The 24,605-nt window shown below is 42.8% G+C and overlaps 1 protein-coding gene across 2 annotated transcripts in view; it reads right to left on the reverse strand.

Annotated features, from left to right (window-relative positions):
* TSPAN4 (tetraspanin 4) overlaps nucleotides 1-24,605 on the reverse strand; it is a 453,985-nt gene that overhangs the window by 286,196 nt on the left and 143,184 nt on the right. For both annotated transcript variants that reach the window (XM_074918701.1, XM_074918702.1), the window contains exon 3: nucleotides 6,162-6,243. The gene's annotated coding sequence lies outside the window, so the exon portion shown is untranslated. The remainder of the gene's footprint in view (nucleotides 1-6,161; nucleotides 6,244-24,605) is intronic.

The raw sequence follows: 24,605 nt of genomic DNA on the forward strand, positions 1-24,605 counted from the left end.
TAAAGTTTCCTATATTTTTTTCACAAAAAGCAGAGGCTTTCTTGGATGTTGTACATTATTAAGATAAAGCAATTTTTAATTTTTTTTTTTTTCAGAGCTTAGTTTTAGGCTTATTTTAAGAACTGTGGATATTCATTTACTCACACAAAATATACTTAATAATATATGCCTGCTCTACTTGCTTGTTTCATTTGCCTTACAGTTTTCTCTGATATGAAGAAAGCTCCTTCATAAAGGGACAGTCTTTTTGGGTGCCAAGCCAAAACCACTATAACAGCACATCTCTTCATCCAAGCTTCTATTAATCAGATGCCTTTCATCTTCTTTGACTCAAAATGGCAATGTAAAGTAAAATAGTGCACTCGGACACAGAAAACTGCAAATCCTCTCTCAACTGGTTTTCTTTGCTTCTGATCTGACTCTGAGCTTTCTCCTAGCCGCTCAAAAAACCATTCCTACTTATAGTGCTCCTCAAAGATCACAATCAAATCAAATATTTAACTTGTAATCCCAAATGGAGAGTGTGTGTGCCTGCGTGAAGGTGGAATCAGGAAATCATGAAGCACTGCAGAGAGGACTGGGCACCAGAATACCATTATGAAAACACCCTAGAGCCATTAAATTTAAGAGCCTTCAGCTGATGTCAAGCATGTCTGAACTGTCTGAAGAAGAAACAAGGTCAGTTTTTTAAAAGATGACCATCTAAAAATGGCTCTTACTCCACCAGGTAAGTGGATTCCTTGTTAATGTATTGCAGTTACCATCACAGTTCACATTACCAACAGTACACACCCAGCAGCAACCCCAGTGGGTATTTTAAATTACATCTATCCTACAGACAAATGCAGACACTGGGATGCTGGCAGTGCCAGAGGACGACAAAGCTCAGTCTGAATTTCTCATTTCAGAGGCAGCATGTGCAAGGCTTAAAACTGCTTTGTAGGATTGAGGTATAAACAGGTTACCACAGAGGGTCTGGGATACTGTTTGTAATCAAATCAAAATCTCCTGAGCACCATTTTGTCCCAACCATGAGGCCAGACTTCTCCTTTACTGCAGAGCTGATATACCAGTCTGTGAGTTCACATTTCATAGTAAAAAAGCAATGAAAGGATCTCCCATATTTCCTGTTTAACATCTCAAGGGTAATAAAACAAAATCTCCCTACAACAACAGATAAGTCAGACAAATAAAATGTCAAACTACTTTAGAAATAAGCTAGTCAAGATAATAGAATAAATCTCCTGGGTAGCCATTAATTGCATTCTTTTATGCATTTGGCAAAGATGCTTCCAGAGGATGTATGATAGCTAATACAAAAGTATGTGCTATCTTTGTACCCCTTCTTTAAAATGAATTTAGTGCTGACAAAAAGATACCTGATTAATATCTAGGGAATCTAACACCTTCCCTTCATCCTTAGAAGGAATGATACCACTGACAGGTCTATTAACCACCAAAGCAGAGGTTGCACGGTTGGACAGCTGTGCTGAGACTCCAGGGCAGGGATCCTCATCCCAGTTCTCCTGCCAGCCAAGTGACCACAAACTTGTTTCTCTGTTACATATCTTCAACGTGAGGTTAATCATACTTCATGAAACACTGAGGTCTATCGGTACAAAACCCATTGCAACAACTCTGTATTTTTATTACCACTAAATTCCCTGTCTGCACCCATAACATAAAGGCAATAAAAACTCCATATTAACCAAATAAGCAGCTAAGTTGTGAGTAAAACAGCAATATGGGATACAGCCATATCTATTCGCTGGCATTGCTTCCTGCAAAACAAAGATGACAGTAAGAGCCCATGCTAATAGTTACTCAACATCACAAAACAAGAACATAACAGTTACGACTTAACTTTTCCTATTAGGCTTTCCAAATGACTTGCCATTGTCAACATAATACAGCGTGAAAAATACTGCACTCCTCAGCCTCTATTTTTGATTAACCAGGTGCTCTGGGAATTTCTGTCTATCCCTTAATCATAATTAAAAGTTGTTATTCCCATTTTCAGTTGGCTTGCTGGCAATTACATCTATTTGGAAAGAAACAATTATTTTTTTTCTTCCATAGAAACGATTTACTTGTTTTTAAAAATAGAGTAGACCTATTGAGTTAAAAGCTAATTCTGATCCCTCCTTCTGCCTAGATTGTTATTAATGAAGTTTCCTCATCTCCCAGTGACTCACAAAAATTAGAGAAATTCAGCATCTCTCAGAGGGTGAATGAGACCTTCGGAGATAACTGCAATACAATAATGATAGCTCTTGCAGCAAGCCCTGTTTCTGCCCTGAGAGCACAGGGATGTGCTAAGCAAAGCTCCAGATTATGAGCTGTCTGAGGAAGGAATTTTTGAGGACTGTCTGACACTGTGGTTCTTTCCTCGACTGAGGTGCACGCAGATGAGCAGAGAGAAACTCTTGGTTTGAAAATCTTTTCCCTGGGCTCAGACTCCTGGTCCTCTGCTTTCAGAGTATGGTCTAAAATCAGGGTTTCACCTCCATGGCTTATGTTGCCATTTATGGTTGGAAAAAGGCTTCTCAAAGTGAGATTTTTCACTTTTTATTGATTACAGCTGTCAAAAGGAGCCTGTAGGTTTTCTCCACCCTGTCAGCTCCAAGGTGTTTAGCATGGCAAACCAGTCTCCCTGTCAGTAGTGAGGCAAGAAGCAGGAAGAGCTGAAGAAAAACAAAAACTGGTGGGGAAAGCAAAGCTTTACTCCCCTCCACAATGACTTCACTCCTACCATCAGGCACGTGGGCAGAAAGGCTTTTTGTGGCACAAAGATCATTTTAAATCCCTCAGAGTCTACAACTTGACAGCTTCTGGTCTAGACGCCTTGTCTGTGTACAAGTAGTGCAGAGTCACAGGCAGACATTTCCCTCCCTTTCTGCCAGTGAAAGGAAGATGACGGTGTGCCATCCTTCCACCACTCCATTTCCTTATCTGTGCAGAAGGGACTGTTTTGGCTAAATCTCACTTACCAGTGATGCTGCACTTGAGATGACAATTCATACTGCCCAATTTCAATGGGGAAATACTATTTGGGAGACTCACACTTCTCTCAGACCATTTAAAGTACAAACAATTACTATATCCATAATCAAATATATTCTCTATCAGCCCAAACATGCCCCCAGAACTCATTCACTGTGTTTCACTAGAAGCCCTTACATGACAGAAAAAAGGGGTTTTCCCTTAGTCTGTAAAGAATCTTGAAGACTCAATATAAAATTTTTCTGCAGAGAAACAGGTTTTGTTTGGGTTTTTTCCTGCACACTTTATACAGCAGTGCTGCGCACAGTGCTGTAAGGATGAGGGACTAAACCTTGTGAGCTTGTGCCCCACCCTGAGCTGTATTCCCCATAACCCTGCTCAGGTGATAACCACCAGTGGCAGTCAGTCGTAAGGGCTGCAGTGGTTGTGATGGCAGCATCCCACCCAAAGTGGATCCAGGGGAGACAGATGACAACACCAGCCAGGGGCTGATTTCAACAGTGCACCCACCCAACCACAGAACTGATCACTGTTATCACGCAAGGCAAATCTGGAAGAAACTAACACCCATGGTCAGTATGCGAACATGACTACGAGTCAGTTATCTTACTCCGTAAGTAGTGGACAGCCCAGGGCCCAGTGAGTTCTCCTGCACAGCAGCAGGCTGCACACCAGGATCTCCCCTCGAGTAGGGACGCCTCTCAAGGTTACTCCTTGAGGCTGAGATTCCTTGCTGCAACAGATTCTCGGTAAGAGGTTAATAGCAGTACTAAACTTCGAAATCTTAGCTAAGTGACATAAAGAACTGATTGCACATATACAATCCTTCAGATATAAACCGTTGACCAAGTCTGGGATTAGGACTGCAGCAGCTAGACTCCTCTCTGAAGAGGAGGTCAGAAAGCAAGGGGTTCCACTCTGAACTTCATGACTCAGCGGGAGGGTCTCCCTGACAGTTTTGTCTGACCCTGTCCTCTATGCAGTACATAACAAATGAACCTTGCCATCAAATCTTGTTAAACCACTGCCACATTTACTATCAAGCTGTCTTAAATTGCTGTTTTATATCAATAAACACATTGCTACTTCTCTTACGAGTGAAGTGCATCACTCCATCCGTGACAGAGCTGTATCTTCTAAATTATACAGTGTGAATATTTACAGTAACAAAGCAAGTAAAGAAGCCTCCTACTCTTCTTCTATCCTTGCCTATTAGAAGCTCTGCTTGAGTTAAATAAATAATCACACAAAACTGACAAAATTGTCAATGCAAAAAAACTGTGTCAGTCCAACTCTGCTGAAAGCCTGTGTTTGCTGCATCTCCTTGGCCTAAACCTATAATTCAGATCAAGAATTGAAAGAAAAGTTGCTCAAATTCTGATGCAGTAATTCAGAAAAGGAAACCAATCCCTAGTCCGATTACAGACTCTATTAGGTGGTAAATTATGGCCACTCTATCAAATTAATCTGCTCATTCAACTGTAAAACCTACATGGATAGAAGAGCCCTTCTGAGAGGGGTCTGTCTGTAACAACAGATATTTTAGTCTTCACAGACAACACAAAGGGTGAAAAAGTGACAAAAAGAGTTATTTTCTAGCATAAATTACTGAGCTTTAATTGATTCAATTCAATTGACCCAAGCATAATGTTAACTATATAGCATAGATCTTAATTCCAGTTGTAACTAATATGGAAGTCACAGATACACATAAAAGCAAAGAAAATAACTTTTCCCACAAAGAACCAGAGAGCTAGGAGCTGGAGGAGAAGGGTCACTGAAAATCAAGCAACATAAAAGCTCCCGATAGACACCAGCTTTTGAGAGCATGAGAATGGCCGAGTCAGAAGTTAGTAGCAATTAACATCAGACGCCCAACTTCAATTCTGCTTTTACACTAAAGACCTTGGTCAAATCCTCAGCTTGCATGTGCTGCAGAAGTCCAGTGTCCTACACAGATTTAAATAATCACCTGCCACTCCCAGTTAAAAGACACCATGCAGTGGCTTTTCTGAGTGTCTCCGGCAGCCTGTTAACAGTGAGTGCTTGCCATTTGCTATCACATGGATTTTTGTTTCAACTCCAAACAAGAAATCACTTTTCTTTCCAGATTTCTGACAAAATCTGACTTTCAGCTGGAGGTTGGGGCTGGTCGTTATGTCCACTATATCTGATTAAAGGAGACCAAAATAGGAAGTATTTAAGATAAATAAAAGGGGAAGACTAACCTTCTGTTTAAATGTTTCACCACTTCAGATCTACCCACTTGGAAGTTATTGCAGTGATTTACTTGCAGCTTTATTCTTCCAAAAGATTCAGAAATATTTTTCCCTACAGGGCTTTAGAGGGGACTGAACATAAACTCCATTATATGGTCATCTTCTTTTCTCCTCACTTCAGCGGCTGCACTTTGTGACATTATCCTAAACATATCTCCGTGTCTTAGTTATTTGTTGCTGGGTGATCAACTATATACTTACAGAAACTGTGCCAGATGCTGCAGCACCTCCTTTTTAATCTATTTTAGCTGTCCTTCCCTTACCACAGAGTGTTCTTCAACACCTCCACCATTTTTATAACATGACTGGAAGAACTGGGCTGGTTTTCTTCCCCTATTCAAAATACATAGACTGTGCACAAAAGACACAGCGTTCAAGGGGAAAGAACGGAGATGGACAGATTTGACACATGACTTTGGTAGACAGGATTTTTTTATTATTATTTCTTAAACAGTGAAGTTTCATATCAGCTTTCACCATAAATGGAAAAAAAATGATCTGTTCTCTGGAAAGAACAGAGTTGCTCTCAGCATTCAGGTAAACAGTACCCACATCACTTGAAGTGAGATTAGTTTGCCAAGAAAAAAAAGAGGATCCTGGGATAATAATTCAATGACCATTCTGTCCCCTTACCCAAAGGGCTCAGCACAATGTCTTTCCAGGCCATCCCACTCTGAGGGAAACAAGGAAACACAACCCACATCAACAGCAAGCAACACCTCTGTTACCAGCCTGGTTCATTATATTAATTATAACAACTTCTGCAAACTGTCTTTTCTACTCTTTAGAAAGCTATTCAAAGAGGCCTTAAGTTCAAATGCAATTATTCACTCCGAACTTTATTTTAGCTCAATAAATTGATCACAGTCATTCACGTACCTGATGCGGGAATGGGAGCTCAGAGCACCTGATGTGATCCCAGTTGACGAGGTGGCCTCTCTGCAGCCAGCAAACCGTGGACCTGCAAAACAGGAGCCTGGGTGTCAGAACCCACGTGTCTTTCGCATAATACAAGGAAAACAGCTCTTTATAACCGTGTCTTTCAGAAAGGGCAGAAGAGACCCACTCATTAACTGGACTAAAATCACTGGTTTGAAACCTAATAGAGAAAAACCTGACAATGTATAAGAGTTTTCATTAGTGTGACTGTAAAGGAAATGTGCATGAAACCCCCAGCTTGGCTCGTGAAGTCATCAGAATGAGAACACCTGCCGACAGCCACGGGAGCAGAGCATGGGCGACACTTCACATTCTCAAACTGGTGGGATCATGCTCTTCACTCTCAATGGGACTTAAGCTCCTTTCTCCCACGGGCACTTATGAACATCCCACACAGCATGTTTCCACTCAGGCCCATGTTCAAGCACTTAATTAGAACAGGGTAGCATTATCAGCTTCTTTGCATAATCTGAATCATATTAAATAGTGGATCAGATACAAGCACTTCATGGACTTGAGACTAAAAAAAGATGCATACATAAGTTCTACATATCCAAGATACACAATGTATAAATCCATTATTTTGGAGGGAAAAAAGTTTGTTGAATAACAGAAAATACAAGAAAATAATACTGCCAAGTTAATCTAAAGAAAAATCAAAGATCAGCTTCCTATAATCAAAATGTTTTCATAAAACACTGACCGTTAGAATCTCTTTATTACCTAGTATTTTGGCTTTTTAGAAAGCTGTGCTTTTGATCTTTTTCTATATAATCACAAAGGCTAATTTTTTATTTATATTTTTTAATGAAAGCTGAGATCTCCCCAGAATCTCATGCATATAGAAATTGGACATTTTTTAATAAACTACAAATTTTAAAAATCAATAGAACAGTAGAAGGTGTCATTAGTAGGACCATACTGTACAAAAGAATGAGATGACTGCACATAGCACTGGAGGACACAAGAGAGCAGGAAAATTAAACTTCAGTCCCAGGTCAGGTCATTGCCCACTTGATGCTCTGCATTAAAACTTAGCTTCACAGACTGGATGGGGTTGAGAGGGACCTCTGGAGGTCATCTGGTCCAACCCCCCTGTTCAAGCAGGGCCAACCTAGAGCCAGCTGCCCAGGATTGTGTCCAGATGGCTTTCAAAGGTCTCCAAGGATGGGACTCCACAACCTCTCTGGGCAACCTGTGCTGTCACTCTCACAGTGATAAAGTGTTTCCTGATGTTCAGAGGGAACCACCTGTGTTTCACTTTGTGCCCATTGCCTCTGGTCCTGTCACCGGGCACCACTAAAAACAGCCCGGCTCCAACCTTGTTTGCACCCTCCCTTCAGGTATTTATATACATTGGTAAGATCCCCCTGAGCCTTCTCAAAGCTGAATAGTCCCAGCTCTCTCAGCCTTTCCTCATATGAGAGATGCTCCAGTCCCTTAACCATCTTTGTGGCCGCTCACTTCCATCATGGTAAGACTCACATACTGCTTCTAAACTACACAAGAAGTCTTCTCAAAGCCCTCAGGACACTTGACAGGTGCAGATGTTAGATCCCATTCTAAGGGAAACTGCTTGGGAATCAACATTCTGCCAGCTTGCTACCAGCAGGTTTTAGTAAAAAGGTGGCTTGCTGACACTTCCCTTCCTCCAGAGTCCAGAGAACTTGAGACCAAGTCATTTATCACGTGCTGTTGCTCTGCTCAGCTTCACCCAAGCTGAGCTATGCTGAGCTTTGCTCAGCCAGTTATGGACTAGCTGAAAGGCTCTGAAGGGAAAACTTTTAAGTGGAGAATGTTATAAGCAGAATAACAAGAGGTTCTATGCCAATGCAATGACTGCCACAGTTATTGTTTAAGGTAGGATTAGTGCACTTGGAGTGATAGAAACCATCAGGAATGGACAGTTAAGAGGTCAGACTAATCCTCAAAGGCAAGATGCTTAAAGACCTAATAGCCTGTCTGAAACCAGTGGGATCAGAGAGTGATTTAACTCTTTCAAAAGCCTCCAAGGCCTTTGACACTTATTTTCCCAGTAGGCTTTCCTTGCCTTCAGTTCAAAGTAATCCAAAAGGGTGAACTTCAAACACCTGTTTCAAGTGAAGAGGATGACACCCGGAGGATGTGTTTTATTCAACCAGACAGTCTCTACAAGAACAAACAGATGTTCAGCACCCCCATCTTGTACTTCATAAGTAAAAAAAAAAAAAAAAATTAAACTAAAAACTGTATGTTCTAATTACTGAATAAATGAGATAGATTAATTAGATTAGACAGACAGAATAAATAGGGCCATTCCTTCCCATTTAAGCACTCAGTTCAGGAGAAGTACTGAGAACGAAAAAAATGTATCTATTGCATAAATTAAATAATTCAAGTACAGCATTAGAAGATCTTTCAAGTAAGAAGTAATCCTCTAAGAGAAAGGAAACTATGAACCACTGATTGCCCTGATACGTCTTTACCCACTTTTGAACACTTTTGGTGCTTAAAACAGCATTACTGCATCAGGTACAGAGCTTAGAGTGGCCATTTGAGATACAAAATCTGCTTTCCACCATAATGTCTTCAATCCAAAGTGCATTCGTAATACAGGAAGAGATTATTCACAACTGGAAAAATGTGTCCAAACTATTTCCCAGCAGCTCTCAAGAGAGGATTTTATAGAAGTGAGGCATGAACAGGAGGACATCTTGGGAGAATTCTACATATTGAAAAGGACCTCATTGGGACAAATGTGTCTTTATTTTAATTTCCAGTTTATTAGAACAAACAGAATACCATGCTTGTTCCATTTTCAAATGGCAGAAGCAGCAAACTTGAGTAAAAACTTGAGTAAAATTAAACTTGAAGGAATTGTTTCTACAAGGTACCTATCCAAAGTTTCTGCCTTGTTTCCAATCCAAGAAAGTATTTGTGTGTCTTATGTATCGCTTGATTGAGCTTGACTTATATTCTTATAGACAGAATTCGCTTAACATATTCTTAGAGACCACCACAACTTTAACTCCTCTGCTGTAAATCCTTTTGCATTTTAGCACAGAGATCTACATGTAAAGATACAACTGACCAGGCACATAGCCCAGAAATAAATTCTGGACTTTCGCCTGAAGCAGAGGAGCAGCTCTACTGCCCACCTAATGAAACATATCTACAGGCAGCATTACTAAAATGGCTTCTTCCCTTTTCACGGTTTTTAATCTTTTTGTTTTATGAACTTATTTTCTCATGTCTGCCAGAAAACCAGACTAATAAGAAATGTCAGCATCCATTTTGTTAAAAATTTTTAAACCATACTGGCCCCATCAAAATATTAAACACAAAGTTATTCTTTAAACTTTTTCATTTAATTTCCAAAGGGTAAAAACCCCAAGATCTCTTTGTTGTCATCATCTACATTTCTTTAAATCTGGATGCTCTGTTAGCACATTACTATGGCTGTTGATTGTTCACTGAGGTTAACTCACATTATTGCAGATAACAAGCTCAAAGCCTATGCAACTTCAGGCTTACTCAACATCAATCAGACTGTGACTTTTCAAACTCCTGCTACAGAAGTTCCCTTCAACAAAAATTAAGCCTCTGAGCTTATGATTATGTATTCAGCCTAACTAGCCCCAGTTAAAGCAAGAGACACATATGATGTAAGGTCAAAAAATGTTTCTGTCCCTTTCCTCTGCTTGGTGTTTAAATTCTGCCTGTCCTGGAAGGAAGAAGTGCTGAAAACGTTTTGATAAATTAATTGAAAGGTTTTATTTAATACTACTGCTCTTGATACTTCCCTTAATACCATAAAAAAACATCCTAGGAACATGCTTAGCTGATTTTTTTTGTATGAGTCTCAACAGCATTCTTAAAAATGCATACCCAGTGCTGACACTGAAACACATCTAATCACCTTAGAATCATAAATAATTTCTTTAAAAGCCTGGTACAAAGGCAGAATTCATTGCTCTTCAGCAACCACTCCAACTGATGAAGCAGGCTCAGTTTCCAGGGGGAAGAAAGAAGTATTGCAAATGAAAACCAGAAATCTGAAGGGCAGTGGCAGTATGGCCAAGGTTAAACAGATCAGATTAAAAGAATGATATTTCCACCATGCCCCAAAAGCAACAAACAGGGCACACTGTCTCCTGGGAGGGAAGACATTTCTAGCTTAAAGTCTCCCTGCCCTGGTACCCAAGGTTCAGCCTTGGCCAAAATTCAGGCTTGAGAGCAGGTCTGAGCCAGCTGATGGGTGCAGCCAGGTAGTTGAAGGTAGTGGGGGACACTGCAAACCTCGATTATTAAATATGTGAACACCAGAAATGTGAGCCACAGTCCTTGCTCTTGCAGCTGGAGAGAAGCTCTAGCTAGCACCATTTTGCAGGTAGCTCCCACCTGGGAGTGTGTTAAGTAGTAGTTACTACTGCAAGAAGGATTAAGCACCCCCACCACCGGTCTTTTACACACAGAGAAACATCTAACACAATGGAAATAGTCAGTACCTCCTCATCTCCCCTGATGTGTGAGACTCCTTACAAAGAGAAGGCTTGTCAGAAAACAATTTTTAAAAAATTTTAAAAAATACTGGCACACTGAAGGCTCTATTTTTCACCAGGATTCAAAATGGGTACATTTTCCAGTCTTTTGTGACATGTTGCCTTTCAGCATTATTAATTGGATTGTTTTTATTTCAAGGAGGGAACAATTGACAAAATGCTCCTACCACCAATAAAGAATCATTACATCTGCCTTTTCTGTGGAAAAGTGATTATCAAAGAAGTAATTTTAGTATAAGAACTTGACTGCTCATTGACCAAACACCCATCCTGTGTTCTTGGAAGAGCCTGCACGGTGCTGTCTGCTGCCTGAAGACAGCATCACCTCCAGTGCCTACTACCAAGAGACAGCTTAAAGCCAGAGGTATCAAAAGTCAAATGAATGTGGAATTCCCCAAGGTATGGCATCCTGTAGCCGATTTTCACCTTCTCTATATATTCTCTTCTTACTGTCTGCAGAGATCCTCAGGGATCACATTTCTCTTCTCTGCATCTCCTGGAGCACCACAACAGAAAAAGGGACTGAATTTTCTTTCTTTCACTTGACAGAAATACATCTACTCCTGATGGGCTGCATGGTACCAGAATGTTGCAATCTACTATTTGCTAAGAAAAGGCAGGAAAGATGAACTTCACAGACTCTCAAATCCAACAGCCTTCTAAATATGATTTCCCTTGCCCTGCATATTAGCTTGGCATAGAAATGATTTGTGTCACAAGTAAATAAGATTAGAGATGAGGCTGGAAAAATCATTTTACACAAATAATAAATTCCAGCAGCTCAAGCAGAGATGCAGTACCATGGAGAATAGGACCGTATTGATTGACAAGAAGTCACCCAGCTCCACCCTCATGTAACTCATGTGGCTGAAGTATTCCAGAGAATAAAGCCATATTTGATCTTTTCATATTCCCTCATCAGATAAAATTTAATAATAGGTATGCCTAAACTGTCCAGAAGCCAGCATGGTCCTCAGGAAAACAAAACCTTACAGACCAGGCTCCTGAAGGTCGCAGGACCAGATACAGAAATGAGACTGCAAGGAAGTGAGGATATTACTCGAGTCCACAGAGACCCACAAGACTTTAGAAAAATGACAGGGGCCTTTTGCAATACATTTAAGCTTCAACATGCGAAAACAGAAAGATTATAAAATGTCAAGACAATTCAATCTTTCGCTTTTGCTTACAAAGAGCAAGCCATTTATCTAAAGAACACTTGAGGTTTTTTGATCTTAGCTGATGCTTAGAAGACATTTAAAATAACAAGACAAGCCAGGTAAATCCTACACTCCAGCACATGGCTTCAGACCTCTGAGAGCAGGGACAGACACACAGGTGAGAACAAGGAGGAAATTAGTGTAGGACCACACTTGCCCTCCTCTCCAGCTTCCACTGACAGCTGAACTATCGAGATTCATCCCCAACTGCAGCAGCAGCAAGGACAAAATTACCAGGAATTCACTGAGCATCAGTTCCACAATACCCAGCACCACTGCTGGCAACAGGAGTTTTCAGGGAATTTCTCTGACACAAGGCACTGTGAAATGAAGGAGTTGTGATGCTTTCTGCTTGTGCCTGGGGGAAACCCCTCTGGCTGGGCTCGGCTCAGCAAGACTGGTGATAAAGATTTCATCCTGCCCCAGCCACTCCAGCTATGCCTGCTTCAGTCAGGCTTTCTTTTCTCTGGGACTAGGTACAAGCATTTAAAACAAGAAAATATCAAGCTATGGTTGAATGCCCATTTTTCACTGGCATTACCAGTACCATGCCAGAGATGAACGTGTTCTTTCCTATGATGATACACAACACTCACAAACATCGAGATAAATTAAAATAAAGAGGGCTTTGTCATTTGCCCAGCTTTCATGAAGTTTTTCCTGCTCCAGGCTGGAATTTCAGGTGTGAAAAAAGGAATAGGAAACCACAATCCCTGCCAAGTACCATCAAAGGCCTGGTGAAATATTAATCTCAGGAATAGCAAGATAGTAATTTTGGAACTAGAAGACAGATTCAAGCTGAGATCTGTGAGGAGAACAAGCAGAGTCCTGAATGTGGTTATTCCAGTCCCAGAGAGTGCCCTGGCCGGCCTGCCACCAGCACCATTCAGTGAAAAGGCTTCAGGTCTCCTTCTGTATGTGAAAATCTTAGGGGTTTTTTATTTAACCTGGGTGCAGAAGAGGCTCTGCAACCTCTCCCCTCTCTCCTGAGGGGTCTGGCTGCCCGTGCTCAAGCCCAGCCCTAGATCAGTGTAACCACATAAACTGAGACTAGACTGCTGTGAAACAGCTAAGCACGAGAAAGTTCTGTGAGATACCACCAGCAGGGCTCTCACCCCCTTGCAATGGAGCTGCACTTTAGCTCAAGCCCTTGGGCCTTGCCCGAGTTCACACAAGCTTGTGCCTGGCCCTCTACCTTGCTGATCCTGACTGACAGTTTGATGTCGGGCCTGCCTCATGTCCTTCCATTGGATCACTGCCCTCTTGGCCAGCCCTGGTTACCAGCACCGAACTTGCCTGCTCCTCTTGTTCAGGCGCAGTGGGACTCGCCAGGTTGGCAGTGAGGGCACTGCCCTGCCTGCCTTGCAGTTGCCCTCGGCTCCTCTCTCCTTGCGAAGCAGCCCATGCTCAAGCACCACGGAACCTGGCCCTGAACCGGCCCTGAATTAGAGCTGGCCTTGACACCAGGCAATTAAAACTCTTTAAGGGAGTAGGGGAGAGACTGCAAACTGCTGGGGCACTTCGGGCAATGACACAACCTTGTAAGTACATTCAAATTTTCGAAGACTTAAAAGCTTCTTGAGACAAAAAAAAACCCATCCTCCCTCCCAGCTCTAACTATAACCTGCCACACAACCTCGCAGAAGTATAAACAGCTTTCAGCACACGTCTAATATGCAGCCACACATACTGCAAGGTGATCCCTTTTCATTCAAGTTGTTCTGTAGCAGTATTCCCCAATGCTTTCTTTGCCACAAAGTAAATCACTGAAAATTCTGCTCCAAACCCAAAACAGTTAAATTACCAACTTACCTTTCTCTATTATCTAAGTTGCATTAATTATGTTCAGCTTAATGGAAGCAATTATTTAATTAGTACGCACTGCTGTTCACCTACATAGTCCTGTAGAAACATTTTGGGTTACACACAGGCCAATTACCTGCTGAACTGCACAGCACCTCATCACAAACCTATTAAAAGTTCAGCAGAAAACTCCCTAGACAGCACACGGCTTTCGTTTTCAGAAAGCTGTGACGCCAGCAGAGTGAAACTGAGAGGGCTGACACATACAGCTTTGAAACAGCTGCCCTTACATTAAATGAGTTTAAGTGTTTTAGCAATCAATAAAATATTTCCCACTTTCCCCACCATCATTAAAACTGTGACTACTACTAATATGGGCATAGTGCTGGGCAGGATGAGATTCCCACTTTAGTGAGAGCTGACTACCCTCACACACACACATACACTCAGAGACAGCACTTTCTCTAACAAGCACACAACTAGATGGCATACACAAAAGACTGGAGGAAGAAGTCTAGCCTAAGTGTCTCTCTTAAGCTAAGTTTAGAACCTAAGCACTTCAGACACTCGCCTACAGCTCCATAGCATCAGTGTGGACCTAAGTGATTCATTCGAGCTTGTACTGCAGAGTGACTCTGGTCCTCGACTCCTAGATTTCTGCCTTTCTCACTAAATCATCAGGCCAACAGCAAGTGACCCCTCCTAGAGAAGCAGCTCCCTGCTCCCACAGCAGGGTGTTCTCTCACCTGTATGCACACACTCCCGCTGAGCTTCTCTGGACCAGCTGAGGACAATCATGTGGCACAGGACACCCACCAGGCACCACTGAGGAGGAATTGGGCCCTTTCCCTAACAAACACAGAGAGCTCTGCTTGAGGTGCCACTGTCTGTGACTAGATGGGGAGTTGAGATTGGTGCACTGCCAGCCTGGGAGGTGTGGAGAGCCTCCGGAGTACAGATACAAGAGCCAGGGACACAGAAACTGTCGCACTTTCCCTTGAAGAGGGGCTACAAAACCCCTTAATTTCAGGGGGCAGGGAGGAGTACAGAGGTACGTCAAGGCCCATACACCACTGAAGGCTACAGCAAGGCTGGCAGAGTTCACTGCCTCAGGACAGGCAGAAACAGAGAGCGCCGGGGGAATGGGAGGTCTCCAGTCATCATGAAAGACCCAGAAGCATTGGGAATCTGTCCGTAACCAATCCAGCGGGTCAGTGACAGGGCAGTGTTAGTTAATGTTGGCCTGGGAGTCACTTACTGAGCAATCCTGAGCGTAATGACGTCTTATCTATACAGACACTGAGGACAGTTCACTGAAATGAATTAATTTTGTTAGGGAATTACTTCCATTAATGCCTTTAAAAAGAGATTTTTCCTACCCTGTGTAGATAACTGAGCCTGGGTGGTTTGTGTAGGCAGACAGCGTTTAAAAACACCCTCTTGAAAAATAGCTACCTTTGTATGAGAGAAAGAGAGGACAATGAAAAGCTGAGACCTTATCTGGCTGGAATTCAGATTGACAGGAAACAGAGCAGCTACTCTTAAGGATCATGGAGAGTTGGTCAAAAATATATATACTTCAAACGAGCTACTGGCCATGCAGAGATCCCCATGGAAAGGGCAAGATGTTTATCAAACTACTCTGCTGACCTGCAGAGAATTTATAACCAGATCACAAGACACAACCTTCGCCCATGTACAAGCAGAACGAATCCACACGTGCTGCTGATGCTCCCACCACCCTCCTACAAGGATGGATCACAGCATACAACGTACAGAGCTGCAACAGGCCTCCTGGGTGACAAGAAATCAATGACAAATGAACCCAGGCCACAGTTTTTAGAGGGCTGCATGTCAGCTGTGGACAAAGGGGGAAGGGACTGCCAAAGTTTAAAAAAACAATTCATACTACTTGCTTTGCAAAGCTGCTACTCACACCTCACGGGTAACTCCTCATTAGCACTTTCTGGGAGGACATTGCATTGCACATGTGCTGAGCACAAAGCTAAAAAAGTCTCAGCCCCCAAGGGTCCAAGGCCTGGTGTGATGGCATTGGGGGAGTCCCCAGACTGAGGAAGCATTAGAGAGGGGGAGACAACGAGGATCCTGATGAGGAACGTCTGAAGCACTGGCCCTCCAGACTTAAGCCAACTAAATCTCAGTAGGAACACCAAAAGGCTGCCTCTCCTTTCTTTTCTCCCCTTCCCCTTAAAGTGATTTCTAGGAACTAGCTGGTCTCCAAGTGTCTGTTTTAAACAGCAACTTCTTTACATACCTACTAAAAATACAGAAATGTAAAAAGCATAAGTGTTATTCTGTGCAGAGGGTGCTGAAAAATTAAAACCCTTTTCTTCATTATTGTGAACCCAAAATATTGTCACACCAAGTGTGGTTCTAAAGATGCAGACAAGATAAGTCGAATAATGTACACTACTGCAGTGTAACACTTTAACAAGCCACAGATATATCTGACCTCCAGTTAATTGACTAACAAATCACTGAAGATCTCGGAAATGAAGGCCAGAATGAGGAAATTTCTTCTTATTTCCTATCACCTTCACCAGTGCATCTTCTGACAGTCCCAGGGTTGCATTTTACAGGATACTAAAAAAGGAAAGGCAGCCACTTTGAAATTTATGACGAGCCAAGGGAACCTACTGAGTGCCACCTTCCTCATTTCATTCCTCGTGCCACTGGCATAAATTGGGTTCACAGTCTGCTCCCTCACTTAACAGCCCTATGTATCTTGCGTTCATATATCTCATCCTGTCTGATAGTTTTTAATACCATTTACCAGCATTCATTTCTCCTCAGCTGCCTTTCTCCCTCCAGGACTCTCTCTACAGCCCTAAGGGAACTCAAGAAAATACATACTCTACCATTTCTGTTTATGTTCCCAGGTCTTTAGGATAAGGCACTGCATTCATCCTTCCTCAGGCTGAAGACAACTAAGTGGGACGCTCTCCATTACAGGCTAAAAAGGTTGCTATTTAAATTTGGATGTCTACAGTAATAGAAGTGACTCGCCAGTACCACCAAAGGCTCAGGAGCACAAAATGAAAGGTTAGTCAAAGCCAAGATTTTTCCTATACAGGAGTGCTGTACACAGGAATCAGGCCAGAAGGGTTGGTTTTTAAGAGATAATGACAGTATAAAGACGCAAAAGTGGTTTTTCGCGACAAGTATTTGTTTCTCATTTCCTGGGTTTTCTGTATATGTTCTACAGCATTTAAATCTAGCTGTTGGAGCTTCAAAAGCACAAAGGTATCTAATACAATATTCCAACTAAATTCCTGTAAGAAATGCCTCAAAGCCATTTGACTGAATGAAGAAGCAGAAACATTTACCATCAGGTGGCCTTCTCAGCTACAGAAATTTGCACCACAAGCATAAGCACTCCACTGCTATTTACAAAAGTTAAGTCTGCCAAGGCTGAAAATAATATTCAGGAGCAATAAAATGTAGTACTGACTGTGGCTTGTAGTGAAGGCAAACTTTTTGGAGAACAACTTCAAGGCATGGTTGAGGTGCTGATTGCTGTATGGAACCAGCCAACGCGCAGTGTTTGTTAATAGTCGAGAGGCTCTGAGCAGGCCCATCTTTCACAGAGATTTCAACCTTGCTGTCCCTTCAAAGCAAGGAAAAAACTATAGCAAAACTGAATTGAAAAGTAAGGTGCCAATCCAGAAGAAAAGTGAAGCTCAAGAGAGATGACCACGCAACTTCCTAACATAACCAGAACTTGGGACTCTGCTAGGTGTCCTATTCGTAAGGTAATACAAAAATGTGGGCAGATGAAGCAGTATATAAACCTATGTAGAGCAGTACACAGGACTTGTTCTGAGACACTTTCTAACCCAGAGGCTAACCTAGACTGGGGGTTATGCAACTTGTTTCTATTAAGAAAAGAAAATAAGGACAGATATGGCATTTCCTGGATAATATTTATTCACAAGATAGTACTTAGAAAATCTATTTCCTCAAAGAAAGAAAGAACAAACCAGCAAGTGACAGTTGTTTGGATTCTATCTGTTTCAATGCTCTTGTCAACCTGTCCTGTACACAAAAGTTTGTTGTCAGCTTTTTCTGGACCCTCGCTACAAGTAATTCCCTGACTATCCTTAGGCCTTCTTGCCAGTCCCAGCTTCAGAAATGCCTCTCATATTTTTTCCTCACTCTGACACTCTTTCAAATACTCATTCCAGCAACAGATCTCAGACTCCAACTGGCCTTGCATAAAGAGCAAGGTGTTGCATAAGGCCAGTTCTGCAGAGTGTTCAGCACACCACCATGATTCCATACAAAAAGCACTTAAAACTACTGCAGTAAAGCACACTGGGTCTAGTTTTAATAGAAAGGAGGAAAAGTGCCAAGTTCCTAAGTAGGTCTCTAATAATAGCACAGTGTAAAACTAAACCTCAGGAAAGATGCAGATTATGATCCTGGCCTTTAATGTTACAAACAGTGCTAAAATAGTGTGTATCTTCAAAGTATGAAGTCACTCGAGTATTTAACAGCCCTTGAAGAGCAGTAAGCCCTTATTTTGTTAGAAAAGAATAACATCTTTAATTGGGCTTTTAAAAAGTGACCAGGACTTTACAAGGGTAGATTCCTAGCATTACTTGAAATGAAGACCTTTTAAATAATTTCATGTTCTACATCATTAAGCTGAAGCATTCAAAAACCAAGGTGGAGAACAAAGCACAGAGATAAAGTGATCTGCTCAAGGTCACCTGAAATGTTTTCTGGGAGGCAAGATGAGAAACTAAGCTTTGACAAACTCTATAACCCGACCAGGAGAAAAGACAATCTTTTCTCCCACACTGTATCTTGGGGTAGTTAAGATCACAGCAGTATGTGTTTTACATATATGTATTAATGTAAAAGATACATTTGTCCCTGAAAAAATGCAAGTGAGTATCTCCTGATTCACCCAAGCAAACTACATACCATAGCAAAAACTGGGTGTGCATAAATCGGAACTGAGTCAGTTTAGTGCTAAGGCTGTGCTCTGTCCCTAAAACAGCATGCTATCTTGGGTGGAATAGATGTCCCCATTATACTTATAATGAAGCTAATCAATTTGGGGATTGTAAAATAACCCTGTCCAGAATTTTGATGAATCACATGACATGTCTTCCAAGGACTCTATTGTTAGAGATGCCTTTTTTACTGGAATTTCAATAATTAATCAGATTTTGGGGTAGTTTTATTTCTGTGTGGCTTATCCTTTGATGATCTAATTTACATTTATAATGATCTGTTCCCTTGTGGATTAATTGCTCATGTTATTTTCTCTATTAATCAGACACCAACATTTGCATTACAGATGACTGTTTGCGTTATTTTCATACTACTAAATCTGGCAGCATGGTACTAATGATAAATACTTTCCTCAGTTCTAGGGGTGAATTAGTGTCTCGGTCCTTTTAAACAAAGGCATTGTTAGGATCTTACCATTCTTTTGAAGTAGTCTGGTGGTTCCGTGGTACTATCCAGATATATTTATTATGTCTAATTTACTTTTTTTCTGAAAACTCAATGCACAAATATTTAGTACACCCATCGCTGCCAAACAAGCCCTGAGCAAAGGGCAGAGAGTTACAAAGCAGAGGCTATCACGGACTTCTTTCCTAGATCCCCACGTACCTTTACAAGAACCTTCCAGCTACTCACCGGATGCTATCACCCACAGTGCTGCCTGAAAAGCTGTTTTTGTCAAAATTGCTTACTTACATTTAGGAAAAATAAATTATCAGTGCTGATATAAAACAACACAAATTGCTGATCTGACCTAGGCAATCTGACTGTGCCTGGAGCAGACACGGGAATACTCACACACAGACCGGGGAGCAGTGACCTCTGGCAGGTGGCTGTGGACAGTCACCTCCCTCCCAGCACAGCCCGGTGTGCAGGAACACCCCTGCGCCCTGGAGGAACCGCAGTCCGCACCCCTGCTCTGCTCCCAGCTGGGTGGCATTACATCCAGCCCTGATGGGTTGCTCAGGATCTTTTTTTCCCCCGGAGGTGACTCAGCCACGCAGCCCAACCAGGAGAGGGGGGAGAGCCAGCTTTCCCCACTCCCCATGCCTTGCTGCTGCATCCTCACCTGCTTACAGGGAACAGGAAGCAATAGCAGCTCCAGTGATGCTCTCCCTAGGCTGCTACTCTTGACATGGAGCTTTGGGCATGGCACTAGTATATTTGTTCTTTGCACAGGAGCAATGGAGCTCTTCACAAGTCCCTAACACCCTCACACAGAAGCACAGTCAAAGTCACACGACATCAGATTACTGAGAGACATGCTGCTTCTGCCTAGAAGCACCCCTGGCCCCTCTGGGTCAGCAGCTTCAGCAACAGACTCAGTATCCTCTGAGTAAAGACTCACTAAGCACTGCTGGTTTCCAGTTTTACAGTGGCAGAGAACAAACTAGACAGTAAAATACTTACACTAGTGTCAGAAGAATAAACAAATGGTGCATCACAAGCAAACATGGTGGAAGCCATACTTTTTATAGCATGAGGAAAATTTCCCAGAGGATCTGTCACATCCATCTGAAATTCCCCACCTGGGAGCTCTTTCTTCTTCTCAGTGTCCTTTAACCAGTACTACAACTGCTGCCTTGAAATTTGTCAAGGAGGAAGCAGTTCTGTGCTTGCCACAGAGGTTTCCAAGCCATCTCTTTCATTCTGGGATGGTTAGCATTTGCTCTATCTGACTCCAGTCAGACAGGGAGGGATAAATACCTCCTCTTTCCACTCCCACACAGGAACCTTTTCCCTACCCCATCAAAGTAAAAACTCCACGCTGTCTTATGGCAGTCCACACTGCACTGTCTGCACAGGCAGGACTGTCAGTTGTGGAGTCCAGGAACAAGTGGCTCTTGAGGAGGTACCTGGAACCTGCACAGCAACACTGGCGGGCTGTGTTAAAAGACAAACTGAAGGAGATCTATTACATCTCAAAGTGATGAAGCCCTCTCTAACACCTCTTTAGTTCCTTACTCAGCTCCCGCTTTCGGGGCAAACTGCAGTCTATTCAATTCCCAAACAGCATTATTTTCGTCTGCTATGGTGAAAAGTACTTTTCAGGTAGGTAAATATCTCAAGGTGGTCCTCAGTGAGAACACCTCCAAATCAACCAGCTTGGCACAAGGCATCTCCTGAAAGACATGAAGTATTAAAGTACTGGCTGACAGAGGCTCAGCTTGGCACTAACCGGGAAAGTTACTTCAATAACCCATTCATGGAATACCCTCATTTTCCAGTCCATGAATGTGGTCCCTCCCTTGACTTCATGGTCTGGCTAGTAAAGCTCAGAAACTCTGTTCATTTTGGACACAAATAACTCTTTCACATCCGCTGGCAGATGTTGTGCAGAAGGCTCTTCATTTGACAACATTAAGCTTTTCATACATATCTCATTCATTACAGCATATTGTTGGATTCTGTCATTCCCATATTGTAACAGTTCTTCCCCATCTCCTCATACCCTTTAAGTTACACTGTTGGTCTTGCATCATATTCCTGGGGTCATTAAGTACCTGAGCTGTAAACATCCTTATTCTCTGCCACAAGAGATCAGGGAGAAAATTGTGCAAGGCAGGTCAGAGTAGCCACCTCTAACAAGAAATGAAAGCCTGGACTTGTGCGCAGCTCCGAAACTTGTGCTATTGAGCTGCCATAATGACATACTACATCCCATTAATCTGCAATTACACACTGACAGCGACTGTCAATCTAATACTATATCCATTCAGCTGAACTAAATGTACCATTTCTGTCCCCAACACTGTTCCTATGACTAAAACTCTTCAAAATAAAGTTAAATGTGGATTTAATGGAGCAGGGAACAGTCCAAATTCCGAATTAAGAAGGAGAGAGATTAGAGCATTTATAGCCTTACCACATCTGTGACTGTAAAGCCTGAGAAAACACAATGAATCTGCAGGAATACGTGCAAGCACAGAAATCATCTGCTACCATTCACAGTAAACTTGTAGTTTATTCTCACAAATTCCCCTGGCACAACCAATTTTTTGTTATCTGTATGTGCTCACTACATCTGAGAGAGGCAGTCCCCTCAGTGCTGGCCTGTCTGAAGCTCCCCTTGGTACCGCCTGCACCTGACCCCAAAACACACCACGTTCCCTGAGGGTTCATCTTACTCAGCTTGGCAGAACCAGACAGGTCAACACTCCATCAGGCATCCACAGCTGAGAGACAACAATGTTTTAACATCACTGGAGGCTTAAGATGAGACACGAGCTAGAGAACAGCACAGTCCATTGGATGGAAAACAGGCTGAGACTCCCTGTCTCCTCCGTTCAGACTGCAGAAAGACACTCCCTTTACACACTGTAGAGATGCTGGAGTGACTGTTCAGCGGTTGCTTCCTTCTCTCTGCTGGTAGAAGCATTCGTGCAAGCGCTGCTGGGTCTGCTTTGGGTAAAATCCATCAGGACAGATCAGATCAAAAGCTGCAAATTGTTTACAATAAACAGATAGATTCAGCTTCCCGCAGACTTCCCTGCTGTCCCATCCCTGTGGGATCGTCACCAGCCCTGAGAAGCAGCGACGGGTAGCGATATCCTCTCTGACACAGCTGGAGCAGGAAGGGGACATCTGGTAAGGGCTGGAGGCCTCATTCCAGGAAAACATGCCTGCTTGGGGGAAAAGAAGAGGGTACCCCAGTGCTGTTCTGAGCAGAAATTGTATCAACACCAAGAGCACAGAAATGCCGTCTGAAATGACACCAGGAGCCTGAGAGCTCTCCCGGGCTGAGGGGCTGCCCCAGGCCTGAACTCAGCACCCAGACTAGTTCTCTATGAACCCTGCAGCCAGTGGAGACAAACATCATCTGAGCATGACTTACCCACCCTAAAACAGGCACTCAAAATAGCTGGACTGAAGCACTTTCTGGCCCAGATGCTTTAAGTTTAGACAGCTAGAGACAGAAGAGATTAATTTCATTTTGATGAACTGAGCCCTCCTGTGATGGGATTCAGCACTCGGGTTGTAGCAAAATATCTACATCCACTGAGTGACTTCAGGCTTCCTTCCCAAAACTATTTTAATATATATTAGAACATCTAATTTCAGTGCAACTCAACAACTTGCACTGAAAGTATTAAAGAATTTTTAAATTCCAAACAAATTAAAGAACCACAAACACACAAATGACCACAGTGTTCTTTATAACATGTCAACTTCTGCAGCATTCCAAAGCCCAGCAGCTACTCCAGAAGAGTGCAGGAATACCTAACCATTTTAAATGCTGTTTCTGAAAACAGCATTTAAAGTCTCCTGCCCTTCCTGCTGTCATACACCTGGTAACTCCAGGCTCCTGCCCCAGGTGAGAATTCAGTAGGAATGGTTTCCTGTGATAGGACTGTCACTTTGCCAATAGCACAAACATGGCTACAGGCAAAATTAACGCCAGTAAACAAGTTTCCTGAGTACACCTGGTTATCTGAACAACTATGTTCCTTCTCTCTTTTATTCAGTTCCAAATCTTAGGGTTTGGGGTTTTTTTTTAATCCTCAGTATTCACAGAAAGAAAATGAATGCAAGGTGTTCAGGGCTTACAAAAGCACCTGCAATACTTGGCAAGTGAATTTTCACATGCTTAACATGCTTACAGCTGTCTGCTCACTTCAGGTGCTGTGGTCAGAGTTCAGCATCCACCAAACCCCTAACAACTAAGGAACCCCCAGGCATACAATGCTGCCAGACACGGGCACAGCCAAGCCTGCAGCACCCAAGCAGCTACTCAAGAGTCTGAGTCAGGGAGGTGCTGTTTAGAGGGGATCACAACACGCAGGTCTGGGAAGACCCTTGAATGAGGGAACACTGCCTGCAGCACCAGGGACCCTCTATTCCCCTCCAAACATGCCCCCAGCTGTATTGTACCAGCTTCACAGTTGTCTCAACATGGCAGTTTCTGTTCCCTAGATAAACAATGTTAAGGCCACCTACATCTTTGACCAGCCTCTTCTGGAGTAGTTTGACACAATACGCACATATCTCCACTTGTTTGGGTTTTGTTATAAAAGGAGAGTAAAGGCATTAAACCTTCCCATTAGACGGGATGCACCTGTCCCAGAGAGGGAAGGGGATTTTGGGGCAGGAGTTAGCTGGGCTCATTGATGGAGCTTTAAACTAGGTTTGAAGGGGGAAAGGGGCAAAACATCGGCCCATCTGAAGTGCATGTATACCAATGCACACAGCATGGGTAACAAACAGGAGGAGCTTGTAGCCCTGATGAAACAGGAAAATTATGATGTTGTTGCTATTACAGAAACATGGTGGGATGTCTGCCATGACTGGAGTGTGCCAGTTGATGGTTACAAGCTCTTTGGGAGGGACAGACAGGGACGGAGAGGTGGTGGGGTGGCTCTGTATGTTAAGGACTGTTATGATTGCTTCAAGCACAGGTGTAGTGAAGACAGGGTTGAGTGTCTTTGCATTAGAATCAGGGGGAAGGCCAACAGGGCAGATGTTGTATTAGGAATCTACTAAAGGCAACCCAACCAGGACAGAAAGATGGATGAGATATTTTATAGGCACTCAGGTGAAATCTCACGATCGCTTGCCCTTGTTCTTGTGGGTGACTTTAACTTCCCAGACATCTGCTGGAAATACAACATGGCAGAAGGAGACCAGTCCCAGAGATTCCTAGAATGTGTGGGAGACAACTTCCTGACGCAACTGGTGAGTAAACCGACCAGAGAAGGTGCCCTGCTGGATCTCCTCTTTGTGAACAGAGAAGGACTGGTGGATTATGTGGTGGTTGGAGGCCAACTAGGGCACAGCGATCA

Source organism: Athene noctua, chromosome 14 (genome assembly GCF_965140245.1).
Source record: "Athene noctua chromosome 14, bAthNoc1.hap1.1, whole genome shotgun sequence".
Taxonomy (NCBI): Eukaryota; Metazoa; Chordata; class Aves; order Strigiformes; family Strigidae; genus Athene; species Athene noctua.